Source organism: Pongo abelii, chromosome 10 (genome assembly GCF_028885655.2).
Source record: "Pongo abelii isolate AG06213 chromosome 10, NHGRI_mPonAbe1-v2.0_pri, whole genome shotgun sequence".
NCBI lineage: Eukaryota > Metazoa > Chordata > Mammalia > Primates > Hominidae > Pongo > Pongo abelii.
Window position 1 is genome coordinate 23538116 of NC_071995.2, and position 22996 is coordinate 23561111.

At 38.5% G+C, this 22996-nt stretch overlaps 1 protein-coding gene and 1 long non-coding RNA gene across 5 annotated transcripts in view; one reads left to right on the plus strand and one right to left on the minus strand.

Moving 5' to 3' along the window:
- ST8SIA1 (ST8 alpha-N-acetyl-neuraminide alpha-2,8-sialyltransferase 1) overlaps positions 1 to 22996 on the minus strand; it is a 260653-nt gene that overhangs the window by 226189 nt on the left and 11468 nt on the right. The window lies entirely within an intron of this gene.
- On the plus strand, positions 1679 to 14351 carry LOC129049082 (uncharacterized). Its single transcript, XR_008511862.1, has 3 exons — positions 1679 to 2139; positions 3836 to 3875; positions 14066 to 14351. It is a non-coding gene; the product is annotated as an uncharacterized LOC129049082 (long non-coding RNA).

Consider the following 22996-nt stretch of genomic DNA (forward strand, 5'->3'; position numbering starts at 1 on the left):
TTGATGTAAAAGAACACTAATACACTAAAAAATTGATTAGAACAATAAAATTTTCTTAAGGGACTGATTTACTGTTAATAAATTATAGGAGATTTTAATTTTTTTAACCCAAAGTTCAACTTTTATTGCATCCTGCCATTTTCAGTTTTCTCTCCCCTTTTAAAAGCCACAAAATACTGACACTCTCCTTCAACTCATTCCCAGCTCATATAAGGTTTTTCCCCTCAAGTTCTGTTTGTTGTGGCCTGATGCTAACAATGTTTTCTTAAAGGTCTGAAGGAAATGATTTCTTCCAACATAATATATTCTATGCACTACAGAAAGTCTTTTCTTTTGCCTTTTGGTAACAGGCCTAACAGATTTTACATTTTATCAAAATTATTCCTATGCCATTATTATTAAGTTTTGGTTTGCTTAGAAATAAAACTAAGATTTAAAAGAGTTATTTTTTAATTAAGGTTATTACATCTGTATATCTTTCTTTATGTGCTTTTAAAGTCCTCATGATATTGAGTTACAGGGCTTTGACTCCTGGGTCTAAAACAGACACCAAGTCCTGCTAAATCTTAAAAACTGAAAGCAATTAAAGCCTTATCTCCAGGCCCACTATAAAATGCCAATCAAAATAAACTGCATTCCTGAGACACAGGGCCAGAAATTAAACCTATTCAACTCCTCAAGGTCCAGGGACTATTGCAGAAGGGGTGGGTATGTGAGATTGCAAGGCTGATACTGAGAGATGAAATAAGTTCAATTCCTCAGTAAATTAACCATTAACATCAAAGGCACACTAATGCAAGACCAACATATGGGCCCCTGTATCAGATTAGCAAGGTTTTCTTGAAGCATTAACTGACTCTTTAATAAAACTTAGAAAGGTTATAAAAGGCTTATTGAAGTTCTATCTTACGGTCAAGATTACAATTTTATAGATTGTTTATAAAATTTTGAAAAACAAGTTTAATTGGCTTTGTGCTTTTTTATTAGGGCTTATTGTTTGGAAAACTAAGTCTCTTCTCTCAAAGACTGAAGGTTTTTGCCTTTTTTTAAAATCCTTGAGTTATCATTTTGTTTAAGTGAATGACTTATTTTACAATGACCTGTGATCCAATTTTGTGATATCAAGTGTCTTAACCTTTGATATTTGATAAACTTCTCAAAATCAAATTATAAATTTTGTCTTTTTCTGACTTAATTAGTGCTTTAAGATGTTAGGCTTCCTAAAGTCCAAAGTTGACATATTTGATGTATTTGGTATAAAAATTATATAGGAAGCATCATCAAATCTGAAATGGTATTTGGTTTTCTTTGGGTTGTATTTGTATAAATATGTTATTGGTATGTGTTCCAAAATTATGAGACACTCCTATCATTCTGATATGACTTAGTGTACATTTTCAGTAATAATTATAATTGTTATAATAAATTATTGTGTGCCACAGAGGTAATAAATTTCTTTGTCAATTGTGTCTTTGACTATGGCTGCCCTAAAAGTTTTTGTCATCCATGGACAATTATTGTATTGTTTTGATCCTCTTTAGAAGGTGGTTTTATAATCAGCTGTAAAACTCTAACAAGTGCTGTTGAATGAAGGTGTCTGATAACTCTGGAGATTGTGACATCAGAATAGTGGTAAAACTTTCAGGACTCATGGAGAGATGAAAGGTTTATGAATATCAAGCAGAATAGGTATTAACTGCACAGACTAAACTAATAGAAGACCAGAGTAATCTTTTTGACTTTTTGCTTAAAATGTTGCTGATCCTTTGTTTTGTTTTTCAGAGTAAAGGAAACTTTTTTTTTGAGATATTGACAGCTTTTAACAATTAAGTATACTCCTATAAACAAAATTTGGAGCATATTTATTTCTCTCCACCTGATTTCTCCAGAATTCAGAAACTATTTGTGAATATTCTTAACTTATGGCAATATAGTTATTTGCATAAGTTCAATAAGAATATGTTTTCATTTGTAACAGGACACAATTGGAGAAACTGGTTATTTTACCAAGGCTTTGACTGGCATGGTGTGCTTTCCTTTAAGGAATCGAAGTTGGCTTAGAAAGCCAATAAAAGCATTTTGGGAAAACTGGCCTCATACCTTGTCTACGCAGTTCCTGAACAGGGTTCCTGACCTGTGGTAAGTAAAGAATGTCACTTTCTGGCAGGCTGAGGAGCCCCAACCTTTTAATACCTTGGCACCTCAAGAGGAGAGTAATTCATCCAACTCATAGGTATTTGATGGTACAAATCCATGGCTGGGCTCAGCTTTAAAAAAATCTTATCTGAGACTCCTTTTATGGAACAAAGTTCCATCAAAGCCAATATAAAAAGCCTATGTGAAAGATAATTATTCTTGCTGTACTTTATACAAATAATCTGGCCAATATAATAAAGCAAATCAGTCCTACCATGATTTGTCTTTAGTAAAAATAGGAAACTGGAGAGAGTAAAATTATGTTTTAAAAACTATAGTACACCTGATGTTAGATTCTAGTTTTGCCTAAGGTTTTTCAATTTTTATTATTTTCTAAGTTTAGACTGAATTCTAATTTTTCCTGGCTGCAAGTATCCAAACATAATGTTTTCAATCTTTTTCTTCTTTCTTTTCCTTTCCCCCACAATTTTCCTAATTTGAAATCACTAAAAACTAACCTTTGCTTTCTTAAAGCCCTGCTAACTGAATTTAGACAACTTAAATAAACTTCAGAAGAAAATAACAGCAACCTATTTACACACATAAGCCACTTTCATACCTGCCTACTGATGTATGGACTTCAGAGTAATGTGGCCTATACCAATTTTCCAGGATTGTTCTTTTGTTTGCTATTGTTTTTCTCCCTTCCTCCCCCTATTTTCTCTTCATAGAGCATGAGACTTCTCAACCTGCTAAAAATGAGCTTTCCTAATAACTTGGGACCTACCTATATAGGAATAAACCATCCCAGACATGAAAGATCAGATAAAACCTGAGACCAAAGGCTAATTTTCTTGTAAAATGTTTTCTCCAAAAATTTTAGAAAAGAAAAGGGGGGAAATGTCAAAGGAAAACAAATCTTGGGGCCCCAAAAATTACTAAGCTAAAGGGAAAAGTCAAGCTGGGAACTGCTTAGGGCAAAGCTGCCTCCCATTCTATTCAAAGTCATCCCTCCCCTCACTGAGATAAATGCATGTCTGATTGACACCCTTGGAAAGGCTAATCAGAACTCAAAAAGGATGCAACCATTTGTCTCTCACCTACCTGTGACCTAAAGCCCCCTCCCTACTTGAGCTGTCCCACCTTTCTTGATGGAACCAATGTACATCTTACATATATCAATTGATGTCTTATGTCTCCCTAAAATGTGTATAAAACCAAGCTGTGCCCCAACCACCTTGGGCACATGTTGTCAGGACTTCCTGAGGCCGTGTCATGGGCACACGTCCTCAACTTTGACAAAATAAACTTTCTGAATTAAATGAAACCTGTCTCAGATATTCAGGGTTCACATTTTGGTAACCACAAAGAGATTCTAAGTGGATGTGCCCCTGACCTTTGCCAAATCTCCTATTGGTGCTTGGTACCAGCTTGAGATATCTTTATGGCTCAGACCTTTAGGACAATTTGCTGAAGCCTGAAAGTGCCCCCCTCCAGAGAATCCCTGATCTCCCAAAATTTGGTCAAGATCTAAAGTTTGTATTGCCATACAACTCCTTTTTTTTTTGGAATTTTGCTTGCTTCTCACACAAGGAAGGCAGGTTTCCTGCTTCCATGACAATGGAAGGCAGGTAACTATTTTATGAAGTCTGAACTCTTCCAACAGGGAAGATGAATTTGAGATTTTTCCTGCTTCTAGGATGGTAGAGAGCAGTCTTCAGCCTGAGACCCATTCCTAGGTAAGTAACCGAATCGGGGTTTGTTTTTGGCTAAAGTTAAGATTAACAACCAGCTGCTTTTAATTGCTCCTTATCATTAGAATGCTCAATAATTGTATAAGTTGTTTTGCTTAACTGTTTGTTTTGTTTTGCTTTACTGTTTTTTTGTTTGTTTTGCTTAACATTTTTGTTGTTGTTTTTGTTGTTTCTGTTTTTGTGGTTGTTTTGGTCTTTTTCCCATTGGGTTTGATCAACTATATCCGACTTAATCATATTAGAAGGAAAGTTCCAAATCATGTGGGAAAAGGCCTCTGAACTGGCTAAATCCGCCCCCCCCCAACCACCACCACCCTGCCACACACACACACACACACACACAGACACACACAAAGGTGGTGTGGTACAGGTAGAAAAATGAACAGCAAAAAACAGGAAAGACTTTCATTTTTGACTACTTAAAAGGCTTTATTTACATAACAAGGCCACCTTTTTGCTAGTCAGGCCAACCAAAAGAGCAATGGCTGTCGCCTCACGCTGCTGTTCCATAGCTAAGGGTTCTGCCATCTTTTTTTCCACCACAACAGCCTGGGTTTGTTTCCTAAATCAAGCCCTTTCTGGTTTGATACTTGGTACTTCTAAAATAGCAGCAATTTGTTCCAGCTGAACTACGATCATAAGATTTAAAAAGATTTTTTTTAAGGAGCTCAATGGTTAAAAGTCAGCTTAATTACAAGCTAACATCCAAAAATGTATGCGTGTGTGTCTATGTGTTTGTATTTAAAAGGCCTTCATGTTGGCCTTTTTTTTCTCCTAGGACCTTGTCTTTTTTTTTTTTTTTTTTTTTTTTGAGCAAAAGTTTTTTCTTCTCAGTTGACTGAATTCTGTTTTCTTCATTTACTTCTTCCGTCTCTCCTTTCTCTTGCACCCTCTGCTGAATGAGGAACCTAAAATAGTTTAAAACAGCCTTAAAGAAAAACAGAGAAAGTGCCAGACTCCCTTTGGGGGAGAAACCTGTTTTTCCTTATGGAACCCCAAGAGCATAAACAGACGAGTTCATCTCAACTCTTAAACTACTTGCTTTTGTATTTTGTTATTTGATTTATTGACTAAAATATTTATTGCAACAGAGGCTACTCTTGGGTTTTTAGGGAGAATGTAGTTTAGACACTCAGAAAAGTCTTTGTTTAAGTGCACTGTAAAAGCATCACATGGTCTAGCCTCAGAATAATTCTCCTTTTTTGGAGACCCAGGATTTAATGTGGGCTCTGCCCAGAGCTCAGATCCAGTTAAAAGACAGGTAGTCCCTATCTAAATAAAACTGGTCTCCTCTTACAGTCCTATGGTAGATTTGTATAATTTTGTGCTTGACATTCATCTTTAATCTCCCTCCAGCTCTACCAGACTTTTTCTTTCAGTACCTTGAGATGTAAATTTTGCTATCTGATTTTTCACTAAGAGTTGTTTCCTTCAATATGCAGATTTAGGGCTATTTAGCTGACAACTGCCAGGGTGACGAAACAGGTTAGCAAGAGTTTGCAAGTCTAAGATAGGAAAAACACAAAAGAGGAGGTCTTAGGAATCTATAAATGTACTTCTATCGGTATGCCTAATACATCTCTTTATTTATGTGCTGTGTACACAATGTTTCACTGCTAAAAATATATAAAAGAGTTCTAATGAATGGGCTTAAAGAAAAATAAAAGTGCTTAAATCAAATACTTTATCAGAAAAAAGGAAAGACTAGTCAAATGCTTTCTCAAGTGTACATGACTTAAGTAGAATCTTTAATAAATAAGCTAGCTTTAAAATTACTGGTAAAGTAATATTAGAAGTGCCTTAAGAATTTCCAGCATACTTTTTTTTTTTTTGAGATGGAGTTTCGCTCTGTCACCCAGGCTGGAGTGCAATGGCGCGATCTCGGCTCACTGCAACCTCCACTTCCCAGCTTCAAGCTGTTCTCTTGCCTCAGCCTCCCAAGTAGCTGGGATTACAGGCGCCCACTACTATGCCCAGATAATTTTTGTATTTTTAGTAAAGATGGGATTTCACCATGTTGGTCAGGCTGTCCTCGAACTCCTGACCTCAGGTGACCCACCTGCCTTGGCCTCCCAAAGTGCTGGGAATACAGGCGTGAGCCACCACGCCCAGCCCAGCATACATTTTTGTTTGCATTTATTGACCAAGCAATCTCATACTTATCCCTGGCAAATACTATAAGGTGTCAAAATTTGGCATTGGGGTTACCTAACTATAAACCCAGCCCAAAACAGAATGATTTTTGCTTGTGTAATTTTTAATAAATAAGACATTGATATTGGTTTAATGAAAATAGCTACATCTTGAATTATTTAGTAAAATTACCATAACTTCTAATCTTGTGGTTTTGGGCAGTCTAGTCCACAGGCAGTAAGAAGGTTTGTTTTGGGAAAGGACTATCATCATCTTTATTTCAAAACTAAACTATAAACTAAGTTCCTCCCAAAGTCCAGGAATGAACAAAGACAGCTTGGAGGTTAGAAGCAAGATGGAATCAGTTAGGTCATATCTTTTTCACTGTCTTTCACCTACCTGTGACCTGGAAGCCCCTTCTCTGCTTGAGTTCTCCTGCCTTTCTGGATGGAAGCAATGTACATCTTACATATGTTGATTGACGTCTTATGTCTCCCTAAAATGTATAAAACCAAGCTGTGCTCTGACCACCTTGGGCACATGTCATCAGGACCTCCTGAGGCTGTGTCATGGGCACGTCCTCAACCTTGGCAAAATAAACTTTCTAAGTTAACTGAGACCTGTCTCACATATTCAGGGTTCACACCTTATTCTTTCTTTCTTTTTTTTAGTATGCCCTCATTTTGGAATAGCTTACAATCCATTTCTTTCTTGAGAAAGGGTACAAGCAAAGTACAATTTTTGAGGCTTTGGCTGTTGAAACCACTTCCTAGTTTTGCTGGGTAACAAAATTCCAGAATGTTTAGAAATAATTTCCCTTAGATTTTGAAGGCATAATTCATTGTTTTCTGACTTTCAGTGTTTCTATTCAGTAATCTGACATCATTCTTAGAAGTAACCATTTTATTATAATGATTTTTCTTCTTTAAGTGTTTGTAAGATGTTAACTTAGGGATTCTGAAATGTCACTAATATGCCTTGGATATGTCTTTTTATATTCATTGTGCTGGACACTTGGTGTTCCCTCGCAACCAGAAAACAGGTCCTTCAGCTCTGGAAACAGCCTTTTATTGTTTCTTTAATAACCTCTGCCCTCTCTTTTATATTCCTCTTCCTGGAACTCCTATTATCCATACTTCTCACATTTTTAACACTTTTTTTCCTTTCTGTCCTTTCAGGAGTGATTTCCTAAACATTATTTTGCTAATCCATTTGTTGACATTTTAATTTCCACTATCACATTTTTTAAGAACAAAAAGTCTTTCTTAGCTTCAAAAGGTTCTATTTGCATAGATTCCTACCCTTTGTGAAAGCAGTATATTTTCTTTGAAAGGATCATAACTATATCATTTGTTGTGTATTCTTCTGCCTCCTGCTTGTCTGTTTTCTGTGCTTTTTCTATTGCTTTGTTTGGTCTCTGTTTTTTTATGTGAGAGGCTTTCTAGAAATATTTACTGATCCATAGCTGCCCATTTACATTTGAGAATGAGGCACTACACAGCTGACTGAAAGCTCTTTATGCTTGAGTGGTAATTACCAAGCGCTGGGCTTCATCAGAGGTTGATCCACGGGGACTCAGCCATTTCACAAATGTCAGTCTCCACATAACAGCAGTCTTTTCTTTTGGCCTAGTCAGTCTTCCCAGAAAGAAACCCTCCAATATCTTCGTATGGTTTAAGCCTAGTTGCTAACATTCTGCCAGCCGGGTGATAAGATGGTCTGAGGTCTCTCTCTTCAGGATATGATCTTTCCTGTCTTCAGCTAATGTCCCAAGTCCAGTGCCTCCCTGTTTCATCTCCAGTCTTCTAACAGATGGGAAAGGGCAACTCCTTGCACCTGTGGGTAGGGGGAGAGCAGACACACTTCCAGCCCATCTTCCTGGTTTTAGTGACATCAGCACTGAATTTGCAACAGAACTGACTTCCTTTTACTGCTTCCCGTGTTGTGAGTACTGAAGTTGTAGATTTCTGTACTCTCCTAGTCAGATATCACTAGGCCATCTGTTTTTCATCTCCTAATATTTTGTTGATGGCTTTTGTCTGCTATTTTCTTCTCTTCCATTATCTTCATTCTTACAAGTTTACGCCTATGTACATTCTTCTCTTCTCATGTTATTAGTCTTTCAAGAGGGATCAGAAAATCATAAGCCAGGTGGTATTATCCTTTTCAAGCTTAACTTCTTTACTAATGAGTTTTCAATACTGTTTTCTGATTTTAAAACATATGTGTATAAAAAATTACTGAAGGGCTACCAAGAAAAAAAATTTATTTTGAGATGAGAGGTCACAGTATGTTGTCCAGGCTTGTCTCAAACTCCTGGGCTCAAGTGATACTTCCGCCTCAGCCTCCTAAGTAACTGGGACTATAGGCATGTGCCACCACACCCAGCTTACCAAGTAAATTTTTGATGGTGGTTGCTTTAAAGAAATGGAAATAAAATATTAGGGCATGTGGGAAGTTATAATTTTCATCTTATATGTTTCTATAGTTTCTTAGTGTCATGAACATGTTTTATCTTTTTAAATCTGCTTAAGTTTTAAGAGCTATTAAAAATTTGAAAGTTATAGATGCTTGTTATAGAAAATCTAGAAGATGTAAAAGAGAACAAAGAAGAAATTAAAAGTTAAAAAAGAACACAACCATACAAAGAAAAATACTATTAACAGTTTTCTCAGTGTGATCTTGACATTAGATTCTCAGGCTTTCTTCAAAATTGGCACACACTTACCTATCAATTATCTCTGCTCTCTGACATCTTCAAAATCTCCTTCTTAACTAGATCTTTAATTTTTGCCAATAAAAATACTTATTTCTCAACTAAATTAAAGAAAAATTCTTTCAAATATGACATCTCTTCAAGATATGATAAAATCTCTCTGATTTTGACAAACCAAATATCTCAAAATAATTACTGCCTCTATTTCCTCACCATCCTTATTACTTTCCTCCAGTCCATTACCTCTACTGAAACTGCCCTCTTAAAGGTCTTTAAAGATATCTGAATGATCAAATCAAATCAAATGGCCTTTCCTCATTACTCATCCTGATCCCTGTAGCATTTGACACAGTTGACCAAATTTCTCCTTCTTATAAGTCTCCCTTCTCTGATATCCATGGCAGTCTCACATCCTACATATCAACTCCTCTCTAAGTGCTTTTTCTCTCTCCCCTGATAAAACAGCACTTTTTCCTCCCATCACCTAAATGTGATTGTCCCAAGGCTTACAACACCTTGATCCTCAGCATTTATTATTCTAATCATAATGAAGGATTGAGTCACAGCTACATTCCTTATATCCATCCCAAGAAAACTAATATCTCTAAAAGAGATACAAAAGAGAACAGACCTAGGATGGACCATCAGGACATGTCTAAAGTATTGTAAACTAAAAATGAAATCCTAAGCCCCCCAAGCAACTGAATGGACACTCTCCTGGCCAAGGGGACCCCAAGATAATCTTGAAAACTAAGTTCTTGGCCATGACAAGGGATAGGAAGTCAGACACACCTTGCTAGACCTCCTCCCTCGCTAACTACCATTAGCTTTTCTTCCCTAAAGACTAAAGAGAAACCGGCCCCTTCAAAGAACTCCACCACTGATGTCCACCATCCATCTGATGCTGCCCCTCCTCTTTGCCTGATGAGACACCACCGACTACAGAGTGGTTTCGGCCAGTCTATGGAGAATGCACAGTAAGGGTCTTTGTGTCCTCTGCTTCACCTTTTGACATCAGAGGGCCAAACACTCCACCCTCAGATCATGCTAACACCACTGCTTTTTGCACACGAGACCCAAGAAGGGGCATGAAGCTCAATTGCACATGTACATGTTTCTCCTTTCATTAATATTCATGAGTCTTTCTATAGCTTATTGAATATGTAGATTTAGCCACTCTGCTCAGTATAAATTCTTGATCCCTTTGTCTCTCTCTCAAAGTATCTGTTTCTGGCTTCTGGTGGGAGGCTATGCTTCCAAGCCTAGCAGAATGGCCACTTTCAGGCTGCAACACTTTATGAGAAATAAAGCTCTCCTTTCCAAATTTTTGAACCTCATCATTCTTTAGTTGGCAGTAGAAAGGTAGGGCTGGATCAGTGAAGAAAGGAGAGCCTACAGGAAAAAGAAGAAGAAATTTAAAAAATATATTTGGTTCTTACTATGCACAGATGCTATGCCATGTCCTTTCATATATATTACCTTCATTTCATTCTCAAAACAATCCTATGAATTAGGTACTTTTATTTATCTTTACAAGAGTTAAGCAGCTGCACAAAATGACACAGCTATGATCCAGGTTATAAAAGAAGGAAGCCAGACTGATGTGATGGAAAAAACAGAGGCTTGGAGATTACACAGCTTTGATGCTACCACTTACTGCTCTATGGCATCAGTCAAATACAACTCTCTGGTCTTCAGTTTTCTCATTTATAAAATAAGGACAAAATTAGTTGATTACAAATGAAAGTCTTATAAATAAGGTGTATAAAGTACCTAGTACATAGGAAGTGCCCATCAATAATTGTTATTCTGACTCTATGAATATGGGTTATTTTCATTAACGAAAGAATACAACACTAGGAGAAGGAAGGCAAGAGAGTTTCAAAAAGAAGATCTGTTTCTTTCAAGGCACAGATCCAAGCCCAGCTGAAGCCCAGGTCTCTAGTGGCTGCACAACCTTGTATCTATAAGGGGTTTGTCTGTGAGAAAGACAAAGGGGCAGGTTCCCCTGTGACTGAGCAAGAGTCAGTGCAATAACTCGTCACAGTCATCTTGTGAGCTGGGAAAATGCTCAATGCAGTAACTCGATTGCCTAGAGACCATATGTCCCCAAATGAGACAGCTCAGATCACCACTGAATCTTAAGAGAAGCTGCATCTATGCTTTCTGGATATGTTGTTTTGATTTCAAAAAATGTTTAAGGCAAATACAAGTGTGGTTTTTAAAAAAGAAACAATAACAACATAAAAGCAAAGCATATACGCCTCGGTGGATTTAGAAAAATCAGACTACAAAAAATGCTGACTTTTCTCTACACTCACTAGATAGCATGTCTTACAATATCGTACATTCCTTTTCCCATAAAAATAAATAAAAATATGATAAATCAACATGGCAACCCAAAGTGAATTGACTAAAGAAAAACACAAGCTGACCAGAAGAGCTGAGACACCCATTATAGCCCCTGTAAGTGTTTCGGACAGCAGCTGCAGACTGTTCCCAGACATTCTGATAATGGAGAACATAATTAGTTTTCTTCCGCAAAGAAAAATAGAAGAACTGATGAGGTCAAAACCCATAAATTAATTCAATTTAATGAATATTAGTGTTTGTTTCAATAAATCCCATGTGCTCAAAACTGCAGGTCACAGAAGACATGCAAAACACAAAGAACAGGCAGGGCATCCAGGTAATCACTCATTCATTCATTCACCTACTACTTATTATGCACTGAGTGTGTGTCAAAGACTACGTGCTAAACTTTGGGAATGAAGGTGAATAAGATGCAGTTTCTGTCCACAAGAATCTCATGGTCTTGTGGCAAGAGACAGCAGCAAATTATCCCAGCACATCTTATCAGTACTTGGAAGAGGACACACAGACTGCCACCTAGAGAGATAATTGGAAGGGTGGGTGGGGTGCAAGACAGCAGGTGGAGGGAGATAGAAGAATTTCTAAGGTCAAGGTGTAAACTGAGAATCGAAGGACTAGAAGGATTTATTCAGACAAGCAAAAGGCTAAGCGACATCATTCCCAAACACCACAGGCCAGTGCCAGTCCACAACTATTTCTTCAATTGTCTCTGGCAAAATGAGGAAAATATAGGCAATGTGTGAGGTTTTCATAGTTTATTTTAATTAGTGGTCTTTATTCTGAAATTATGTCCTTTCTACTTTTTAAAATGTTAACATATAAAGGCTTCAATGAAATGGTGATATTTTATAATTTCCTTATTGCTGTAATACAAAATCATCAACACTATTCATGTTTTTATTTATTTGGCAATTCTCTAGCCCATTAAATCCTAAATTTGGGAAACTCTGTGCATGATGCATCAACAGAACCACCAGTACTTGGCATGATCAATCAGCAGAGTACACACAACAAGCAAATAAACAATAATAGTTTATGTAGGAGATTAATTGCATAAAGTAGGCAAGACCCCCATTACAAAGGACTTTAAATGGCTGGCTAGGAAATTTAGGCTTCATCCCATAGTCAAAAAGGATGAAGGTGACTGTCAAAATTTAGGAATTAGTCAGTGGGCAAGTCCCCTACACTTTTTCTCTGGTGCTCCTTTCTAAAATGTTGATGCTGACAAGTACCCAACCTACCAAGCTTTGTGGGTACATAAACCACAACCGAGATAAGCTGATGATGTTCCCCATAAATTCTAGTGTGTTGCCCCAAAGGTAGAGGGTTAATATTAATAAAACCCTCCCTGTCTTCTAAATAAACATATAAACTAACCAGCTGTTAAAATCTCCCCTCCTGGCTCTTTCTCCTGGATCACCTTTGGCCGGGATACTGCCTACCAGGGTCCTAGAATAGAACATGAAGTGAAGAAAACCAAAAGACACTTCTTGGGTTCTAATAAATGAATGGCACATCTTTCCCCAGACTTTGATTTTTATTTGTGACGGAGGACCACCTAGTAGCAATCTACTAAGTTAATTTTAAGAGTTATTAAAATTCAGTATTCAAACACTAGAATTGCCACATGTGAGAGTTTACCAAGGATTCTCATTCAACATTCTCCAAAGAAGCCTGGCTGCTGAGCAGCAGTTGGCAATAGAACAATGCTTCCTTTGTGCACAGACACATGCACGGTTTGGAAATTCCCACAATTGTCGGAAAAGACATGTTTTATCAGTGCATCATTAGTGTTATGGGGACTTGGCTATGATTTTCAATTGCTATTGCTCTTGTTGGTAAATATAAATTAGTCATTGCTGGATTAACCAAAAGCAGATTGTTTGCATTTGGTGTGCCAACCAAGTAGGGGCGTCACGGAAATGAAAAAATAAATAAATAAATTTGTAAAAATAATTTGGTATTTAAATTCCTAAAAGCATTAAAGTGGTCCCAATGGACACAAGCAAAACTTTACTAAACTGAGTATACCATATTCTTTTCAATGCTGAAGTATTCTAAAAGTTTTAATCAGAACTTTTAGTTAGCTTAGCAAAAAACTTTCATTTCTTGTGAATTACTGGTCTAACCCTTTGGTATACAGAGATGATAATTTACATTGATATTTTATGTTATAATTTTGGAGTAACTTTTAAATTTGAGACATATCTGTATAATTTACAGTTTAAATATGAATCATCTATAAATGCGCTGGTAGAGTCTGCGCTCATGGAGGCAGGCCATACCAAATCTGAATTCTGGCCCTATCTCCTACTACATATGAGACCCTGAGTATGTTCCGTAGCCTCTCTAAGCCTTAGTTTTCGCAACTGGACAATAGAAATTAAATAGTACCTCCCTCATACATTAGTAGAGAGAACTAATAAAGCTCATACATATAAACCCCTTTGCATGGACACTGTCACATTTCTAAACCACTTAGGCATTAGCAGCAGTAGTATTATTTAAGTTCATTTTTTTTCAACAACAGTAAAAATAGGTAAGATAAAAGGGCAAGAAAGCTCAGCGCAATCAAGTTACCAAATAAACACACTTGAGTTTTGCCAATGAAGGAAATAGGAAAGGAACAGAACAAATGTTGGAGGAGTTATCTCCACACAGAAACCATGAGGCATAGAAAATGGGATAATGGCCAAATACACTAAAAATGAGAAGCAAGAGGATTCTAGCCTGTGCCAAAGGGCCTGGATAAACATTCCAAAGGGCCTGGATAAACATTTGTCCACAAATGTCACCCATTTCAGTGAATCTAGACAACTAAGCTGGATACTCTCGAATGTTCAACAACAAAAAAGAATCACTAGAATGTACACTTAATTGCACTCATATTGATGAATTTATGCACAAAGCCAATTTACCAATTTTTACACTAACGATTTTAACTTTCACACAGGTACTGCTGTATCTGGAACATGCCAGGAATGTCTATGGAGCCAAGAGCATGTGTTGCCAGCAGGAAGGTGCCCCAGGCCATATGGACTGACCAATCAGTGTCCAGATACCTGACACCAGCAGATATGTTCAACTTACACCCTGGTATCTGCTCATAATGCAAATTTAGAAATTTTCATTCTTTAAAATGTCTATCTCTTTAAAAAATATTTTGGTTGCATTTGTTCCATGTAGGTGTGTCTATGTTTGGGTTTGTTGTAGGGTAAGGGGTGCATTTGGAATAAGCATTTTGTGGTCCTTAAAGCTGTGAGTTGGTTTGTCTGAGGAGGGATAAAGGAGGCAATTAAGGATGTCAAGGAGGCTGTTTTCCCCATCCATCCAGACTCCTGCTAGCTTAGTCCCACCACGTGTACAAACAGCTGCTGCAAAATGGGACAGGACAGAGAAACTGACAACATGGCCACATGAAACCCTGCACTCTCCCTCTCCTTCCTCCATGCTCACTAGTACTACCCTTCATGGTACGTCTTTAGCCATCAAAGAACTCTCAAACATGATTATCCCACAAGGCCAAAATACGTTAACCCAGAGAGAAGAAAGCCAGCCGGTATGCCTCCTAACACAGTGTTTAACCTCCTCCTCAATGTATGCCATCATGGTGATAGCTTTAACTTTTCAGTCACCAGAGCATCTACTGGGAGGATCACTTGAAGACAATTCAGTGCATAACTGATAAAACCTACGGGAACACATCAAGAATCCTACCTAACAATTTAAAGAAAAATTTAAAGAAAAAAATGCAATAACTGGCTCAATTAGCAGAAGAAAACTCAATTCTGGTCCAGATTCCATGATATAGAGCAAGAGGACCCGGGTAGTGTCAAACCTGTCCAGTATCGAATTGTGTTATCTTCCTTCTCTTCCATGAACTTTACAAAATCATTTCCTTATTCTGGAGGATTTTCTGTTGTCTCTGTTAGATCTGCCCATTCTATGCCATTCCCATTGTTTGCACTCTAGACTGGGCTCTCGGCATGACTGTTTCTTAACTCACATCCCTGGCTCCAGGCCTACCTCTCCCAGATTCGTGCTCCTAATCACAGTTACCATGTTACTTACATACTCCAGAGCTGACGATAACTCTCAAACTCCAACTGAAGTTCATCCTAACTGCCCAAGGTTTTCTTTCATTTCTCCCACTCACGTAATGCTGCTCAAACCAACCATTCAGCTAACTCTCAACCAAAAAACCATCTCTCAGATTTTTCTCAGGCTCAGAATATGCATGACTGTTTCTCTGCCAATTCAAATCCCACTCACCCTCAAGATTAAGTTCAACACTCCTCTCTGCTACCAAGTACCAGCATTTAATTGTCTGACCCACTAGTTACAATTACCTGGAGATCAGAGACTATGCCTTACACTTTCTTTATATTCACGCTTGAAGCTGTCCTCATAGTAGAAACTCAATAATGACTCGTCGAATTTAAAAAAAAAAAAAGTGTTAAACAGAGTTGTAAATTCTATCACTTGCAAATAAGAAGCGTCTATTTCTGTCATTTTTCCTACTCCTTATTCATCCCCATCCCAACCACCCATCACAGACCTGTGCTTCACTGACAGAGGACTTGGTTTAGAGCAACCGTTCTTTCTCCCAGTAAGATTCATGCAGTAATCCCACTGCTAGAGAAAATATAGCAAAATTAACACGTACTGATTTTTAAAACCTTGAGAAGTTTCCTTTCTGAGCAGAACATCTATTTTGCCTCTTGCTTTCCATTTCCCCACAAGAATCTAAACTATTTTCCTTCTCTACCTCCCGTGCTCCCTCCTAAAATAATGACATTTCCAGAAGCCGGATTCTTTTGATTTAAGCATCTCACAGTGAGCTGTGTTTCCTTTCAAACCGAGGACCTACAGCGAAGGGCAAGAGGAGAATATGCAGCAGCAAACCTTGAAGTAATGAGGGAACTAAACACCTCTGAACAATCCAGAAGAGATAAGAGTAGTTAGGGCAAGCAAATAAATTCACATTCACAAACCCCTTAATATATTAAAAAAAAAAAAAAAAAATTCCCCTCACAGTCAGGCAATGCTGTATGGTGAAATCATTGTTCTTAGAGTCAAAAGTCCATCAGGATAAACAGCTAACGCCTGTGGGGCTTAAAATTTAGATGATGGGTTGATAGGTACAGCAAACCACTATGGCACACGTTTACCTATGTAACAAACCTGCACATCCTGTACATGTAGCCCAGAACTTAAAATAAAATTAAATTAAATATTTTTAAAAGATAGAATTCTAAAAAAACTAAATACTCTGTTTAGGAAAATAAAATAAGAATTAAATATACAAGTAAATATTCTTAAACAAGAAGTTTCAGTTCTTAATAATAACATATAAATGAGCGAAATTCAAATAAAAAATCTCAACAAGAATCATTTGAACTTGCAAAACAATCTTAATTGTATTTGAGAGAAAAATATGACACAGTAGCACAGAAAATTCTGACAAAGAAACAGTGATTGGCCCAGCATAGATTAAAATGTACTATAAAGCCATGGTATGGCTTTAGAAAAGAACAAGTGAGACACAACTATGGAAGAAAAGTGGGACTTCTGAAATAGACCCACACATATCGGATTATCTAGAATGGATGAACTTAGCATTACAAATTAGTGGGGACAGGTGAATTTTTGTTTTTGTTTTTGTTTCAGTAACATCTTGTGGAAAAAGTTGGATCTCTACCTCACTATACTAAAACAAATCACAGATAGATCTCAAATTTAGATGCAAAAAGTTAAATCATAAAAATACCAGATGAAAATGTTTTGGGCTGCACGATTCATGATACGAAGGCTCAAAAGCTATAAAAGAAAAAACTGATGAGGTTGATTGCCTGATAATTTTTAAAGTCGTCATGGAAAAAAAATTCAAACATAAACGTAAGCAGTCGTAAGACAAATTGGGAAAATATTTGCAACAGATGTGACAAAAACGTCTACTACATTCCCTTAACCAATAAGGAACACTTAGTATCAAAAAAGAAAAGATGAACCACCCAAGAAGAAAGTGGCTAAGAGACACGAATATGCCCCTCGCAGAAGACAAAATCCACAGGGATAATAACACATAGGTAAAAGAGAGCTGAGTCTCACTCATCAATACAATTATAATTTTTCACCTATATATTGGCAAAATTGTTTAAAGTTGATAACATTCAGTATTGGGGAAAAAAACAGGCTTTCTCATACACTCTTGGTCACAAAACAGATGACTTCAATTGGAACACAATTCATAAACATCAGTGTAAATCTAAATGTGCTGTCTCATGACCCAGAAATCTTTCCTTTAAGAAGCTGCCCTGTGGAGATAATTGCAGGAGCAAAAAACATGTTTCCAAGGATTTTTAAGGCATTTTTTTATTTAAAAAAAAGGAAAGGAGAAACATGGTCAACTCTAAAATCATTTTACATTTTATCTATTTTAAAAAATAAAACAGTATTGCTTTGTACTACACATACTAAGTGGGGTATCTGCTGATAGACGTTGTGGGTGGGAAAGAGGATATTGTTAAAAACAATTTACTATGTGATTTGATTTTTTATTTAATAAATGTGGATAAGTTATCTATTATGATATAACAAATTACCACAAACTTCGCAGCTTAAAACAGCCAAGACTTACTTTCTCACACAGTTTATGTGAGCCAGGAGTATCTCAGCTGGAGGGCTCTAGCTCAAGGTCTCTCATGAAGTTGTACTCAAGCTGTCTGCTGGGGCTGCGGTCATCGGAAGCTAAAGGATATGCTTCCTAGTTCACTTACGTGGTTGTTGGTGGCCTCAGTTCCTCACTGGCTAGCAACCAGAACTGCAGTTTTTTGGCACAAGGGTCTCTCCATAGACCATGCCATGCCTCATAGCACGGCAGCTGGCTTCCCCCAGAGCTAGTGATCCGATAGGGAGAGAACGAGGGCACTCAAAATGGAAGCCGTGGTCTTTTCATAACCTAATCTCTGAAGTGGTGTGCCATCTCTTCCATAGTATCCAACTCTATTCTAGTAGTGAGTCACTAAACGCAGCCTCCACTCGGAGGCAGAAGATGACACAAGGACATGAATACCAGGAGTGGGGATCACTGGGAGCCATCTTAGAGGTTGTGCATCACCATGTATAACACATGTTGAGTGTATCTAGATATTTCTGTAGACACAGCTGTAAAAATTCATACACAGTAAGGAGATTATATATCTCAGTTTGTTGGAAATAGTCTTAGTTTGTGCCTGTTGTCCTGGCATAATTATAGCATTTTATCTCAGGTATCCCAGTTTAAATAATGAATTATACTCTAAACAGGAAAACATCTGGAAGAATAGACATCAAAATATTCACATTGTTTATCTCTAGGAAGTGAGACTAATAAGACTTTTATGTTTGATTAATACTCTTGCATAATACAAGTGCATTATTTTAATTAAAAAATACACATTGGATTCTCTCTCTGAATAACTCAAAACATTATCACATAGATTCCACTTCAGAGACAGTGACTGTAGCCGAAAGGAAAGTCCATGGAGATTTCAGCAATGGAGAGAAATGAAAGAATCACTTCCCTTTTTGGGTGCGCAGAAGTCTCCACACGATTCATTGCTCCACTCCTGTTTCTCAGCTGTACAGGCCATAGTTTCCCTGACTATAGTATGGCTGGCATCTTTTCTAGGCTTCCACCTTACAGATAAAAGGGGGAATTAAGCAAGTGGGCTGTGAGAGCTAGATAGTTAAGAGAGCAAACAATCCTAAAGCTAAGCCACTGGGATGAATCAGAGATGTTAGGCAGAAAGAGGAAAAAAAGAGACATCCTCCTTCCCCCTCTTTTCCCTGCCTCCTTCTCAAGCTAAGCCACTGGGATGAATCAGAGATGTCAGGCAGAGACAGGAAAAAAAGAGACATCCTCCTTCCTCACTGCTTTATTTGTAGGGCTCTTGAGGAATGGGTGATATAAACAGCCTTTGATTTTAACAATAGCAAAATAGAATAAAGTGTTAATTCACCTACACAAAATGAAATTTTATCATTTGCGATTCATTCCTTTGCAGTTACTAAGACACTGCAATATAAGGAGCTATCAGGCTTTGACTTGAAGCCCTGAATGTGAATGTGGATCTTACCGCAAAGGTTCAGCACAGTAAGGAAGTTTGCGAGTCCTAGAGATAGACAGACCATTTTCTAACTAGGTAACCCTAACCAAGGTCCTTAAGCTCTTTGTGGCTCAGTTTCTCCATCAAGAAAATGATGATCTTAACATTCACAAACATCCTTAAAAGAGGAGCTGACGCATAGTAAGTATTCATTAAATGCTAGCTCTGGGCATTACTGACTGTCTAACTGCCCTTAGGTAAATAATTGTTCACAGCCTGTTTCTTTGTAAAATAAGTATAATAATATCTTCTTCATTTTGCATTTGCGAATGTTAAATGATAACACTGTGTAGAGTGCTGAAAATAGTGCCTGGCATATGGCAGACACAAAATAAATAAATAGCAACTCTATTACTGAAAATATCATCATTATTGTCTAAAAAATGGAGCTGATCTAGGGTTAAATTGACTGATAAAATCTGCATTAAAGCATCTAGCACAGTGCTTGCATAAAGTTGGTACTCAATAAATGTTCATTAAATCTGAACTTAATTTCCCATATTGCATCTCTGTTTTACAAGTCCAAAGAGAATTTTTTGGACTACTTATAAGTTATAAACCTTGACATCTGATACACGAGGAGCAATCTTCTGGCTTCTTTATTGGTTCTTTCCTTTTGTAACAGAATGCTCAGTGGGATTTTATGCCGGAATTATGGTTTAAGACCAAGGCTGGAGATGCAGCTTCTGAGTATGCTGCATGAGTTGGGAGAGCCCCTGGACATATGGCCCTCAGCAGGGCTGGGGGAAGAGTCTTATTGGCAATCCAGCGCCACCACTATAATTGCCCTTCACCTTGGCGAACATGAAGGGAAAATTGGGAGCAAGAAGAACCTATTGAGAATGGGGATTCTTCCCTCCCCTGAAGAAGAGGGAGGCCCCAAGAGAATCAAGGTTGGGGATACTTAGCCAGAGGGGCATCATTCATCACTCCCCATTTGGAGTCTGCTTAGCTAGTAGGTGTGTTGATCTGACCATGAGCTTCCTAAGCAAGAAGAAAAGGAAATTTTTAAAAAGGCAGTGAAGAGTGATTCTAAATGGTGAAGAAACAGTTCAAGACATTCATGGTAAGCCCCATAAAAAGGAGGTGAGGGGCTTGGGCATCTCATTTGTAATGGGAAACCTTGATTTCTTGCTCAAGATGAAACAGAATGGACTCAGTTGAGCATTTCCACATGACATAGACCTGCAGAGATCCTTTAAGAAACAGTACACAACAGATTGGATCTTTACAAATTATATGAATGTATTAAATTATCACATGTACCCCAAAGCTATGTACATCTATAATGCATCCATTTAAAGAAAGAAAAGGAACTTAGTCGGTGTACAATAACTAAGCTTCATGAAGGTTCAAAGACTTATCCGGGGGATAAGTATAACAAAGTGCGATGATTTTTCCCTCTTATCTGGGAATTACAGTCAAGGCCCCACCCTAAGGCCAAAATAGGCTAAGTACCCCATCTTTTATGTTTACCACTCCACAGGTTTTCTAAGAGGACCAGTCCTGGCACCACCCAGCTGATTTATACTGGGGAAGGACCTGCCTTGGGAGTGGCATGCTTTTGCGGTGAGGCCACAGCCTTTCCACCCCCACGGAGAGGGGAGACAAGGGCTTTCCCTCCCTGCCAACACAGAAGAGGGGTAGAGAAATTTCCAAACAAATCACCTGTAAAGAAGTGAAGCCGGGTGCAGTGGCTTACGCCTGTAATCCCAGCACTTTGTGAGGCTGAGGCGGCAGGATCGCTTGAGCCCAAGAGTTCGAGACCAGCCCAGGCAACATAGGGAGATCCCTTCTCTACAAAGATAGAAATTAAAAATTTGCTGGGCCTACAGTCCCAGGTACTTGGGAAGCTGAGTCAGGAGGTTTGCTTGAGCCCAGCAGGGCTGCAGTGAGCTATGATTGCACCACTGCACTCCAGCCTGGGTGCAGAGAAAGACCCAAAAAAAGGAAAAGAAAAGAGAGAGAGAGAAGAAAAAAGAAAGAAAGAAAGAAGGAAAGAAAGAGAAGAAAGAAAAAGAAAGAAAGAAAGGGAAGAAAAGAAAAGAAAAGGAAGAGTCTGCAGAACCAACCAGACACCAGACACACCAGGCACCAGACACACCAGGCACTGCACTCCTGGATCTTTTATCTGGCTGTCCCTGAGCCATGGAGAAAGCAGACAGGGAGATGGAAAGACAGATGGTGAGGCTGAGAGGGGTGGGCAAGAAAGAGCCCTTTGGTGTGGCAAGGATAGGGGATCTCCCTGTCGATGGAGTGTTTATCAGGACCCCACCTAAGAGGGCTGCTCGCCAGGTGAAAGAACCAGAACACTTTGCCATTAGAAGGCTGGGCAGACAGGCAGGGTTCACGTGGAAGCAGCCACCCCCAACAGAGAAAGGGACTATGAATATTCCCCTCCTCCCTGCCCAAACTGAAGAAGCAGCTCCTACAGGAAGGTGGAGTGGGCTCCACCTCAGAGATTGCTCTTCTTGCCTTCCGCTGCAAGCACCTAGAGGTTCTAGAGCCTGAGCAGGCGGAGGTGGTAGATGCCAGAATTTTCATTGTGCTTTAAAATAAACAAAACTGAGCTAAATGCTAGAGTGAGACTGTCCCAAGAATCAAAGTAAACAAAAAATTAGTAAAACCTGGCCAAGTTGTTCAGAGACCCATTCGAGCCAGCTAATTGGGGTGCGGGGTGGAGGTCAGGAGGTAGATTTCACATGCCATAATTGGAGCAGTTATTAGGAAACAATAAACTGACTGTGTTTTTACCCCAAATTGAGACTCAGCTCACTGCCTACTGACTCAGCTCACCAGAGAGTCTTGCTGCCGGCCCCTCCACTTCCTCTTCTTTGCTATTGCAGGGTGGCAGGTTGAGTTGAGAACAGTTGCTTACAAAGTGAGCAATCCCCTTCCAAGCCAGCCTGCCTCTGTCTCTTTGATTCTACCAGTAATTGAGCTTTGTGTTCCCCCACGGGCTCATGGATCTTTCAGCAAGGTTTTAAAGTGCTTTTCCTCTCCAGCATTTCACATGTTGCATAGGTTAGCAAGAGTCCAAAGATATCATACCACTGTACTAGACGGAGACCTCTGGCATCGCAGTCACGATTCAGGCACCACACTGAATGGACCAGAGTGGAGATTTGGGCCCTTTATGGACTGAATCAAATACAGGCAGACACAGCTAAGTTCTGAAAGCTAAGGCAAATCTGTGTTTGTTTTTCCTTCCATATAAAGAAGTGGAGAGACTGGAGAATGTTGCTGCTCCTTTCCCATTGTGTGCTGCATGCTTGTTTGCTGTATGGGGGAAGGCCCGTGTCCTCTTGGCCTATCACTCTGTTCTCAGTAACTAGCATTGTGCCTGGCACATAGAAGGCATCGAATATATATTTGTTGAATAAAGGAATGAAGGAGTGAATACATGAATTAGTAGTGAATATTTAGAGCCTAGAGTCTTAATAATAGACAATAAATGAAACTGTCCCTAAAAGGTATTCAGACAGCTGTCTACCAGCCTTTCAGACAATCTGATGTTTTTATTCATCCAATACTCATTAGACATTTAGTAAGGCTGTGACCAGGGACCTGAGACAGACATATATCAACAAGACTTCATTTCTAGCCCCAAAGCACCAAAGCAACAGTATGCAGAGCCATTTCACACAAGTGCAAGGGAGTAGAAGGACACAATACAGATGACATCGGGCAATGTTGTCACAGTCACCAACACCTCACCACCAAAACACTGACCC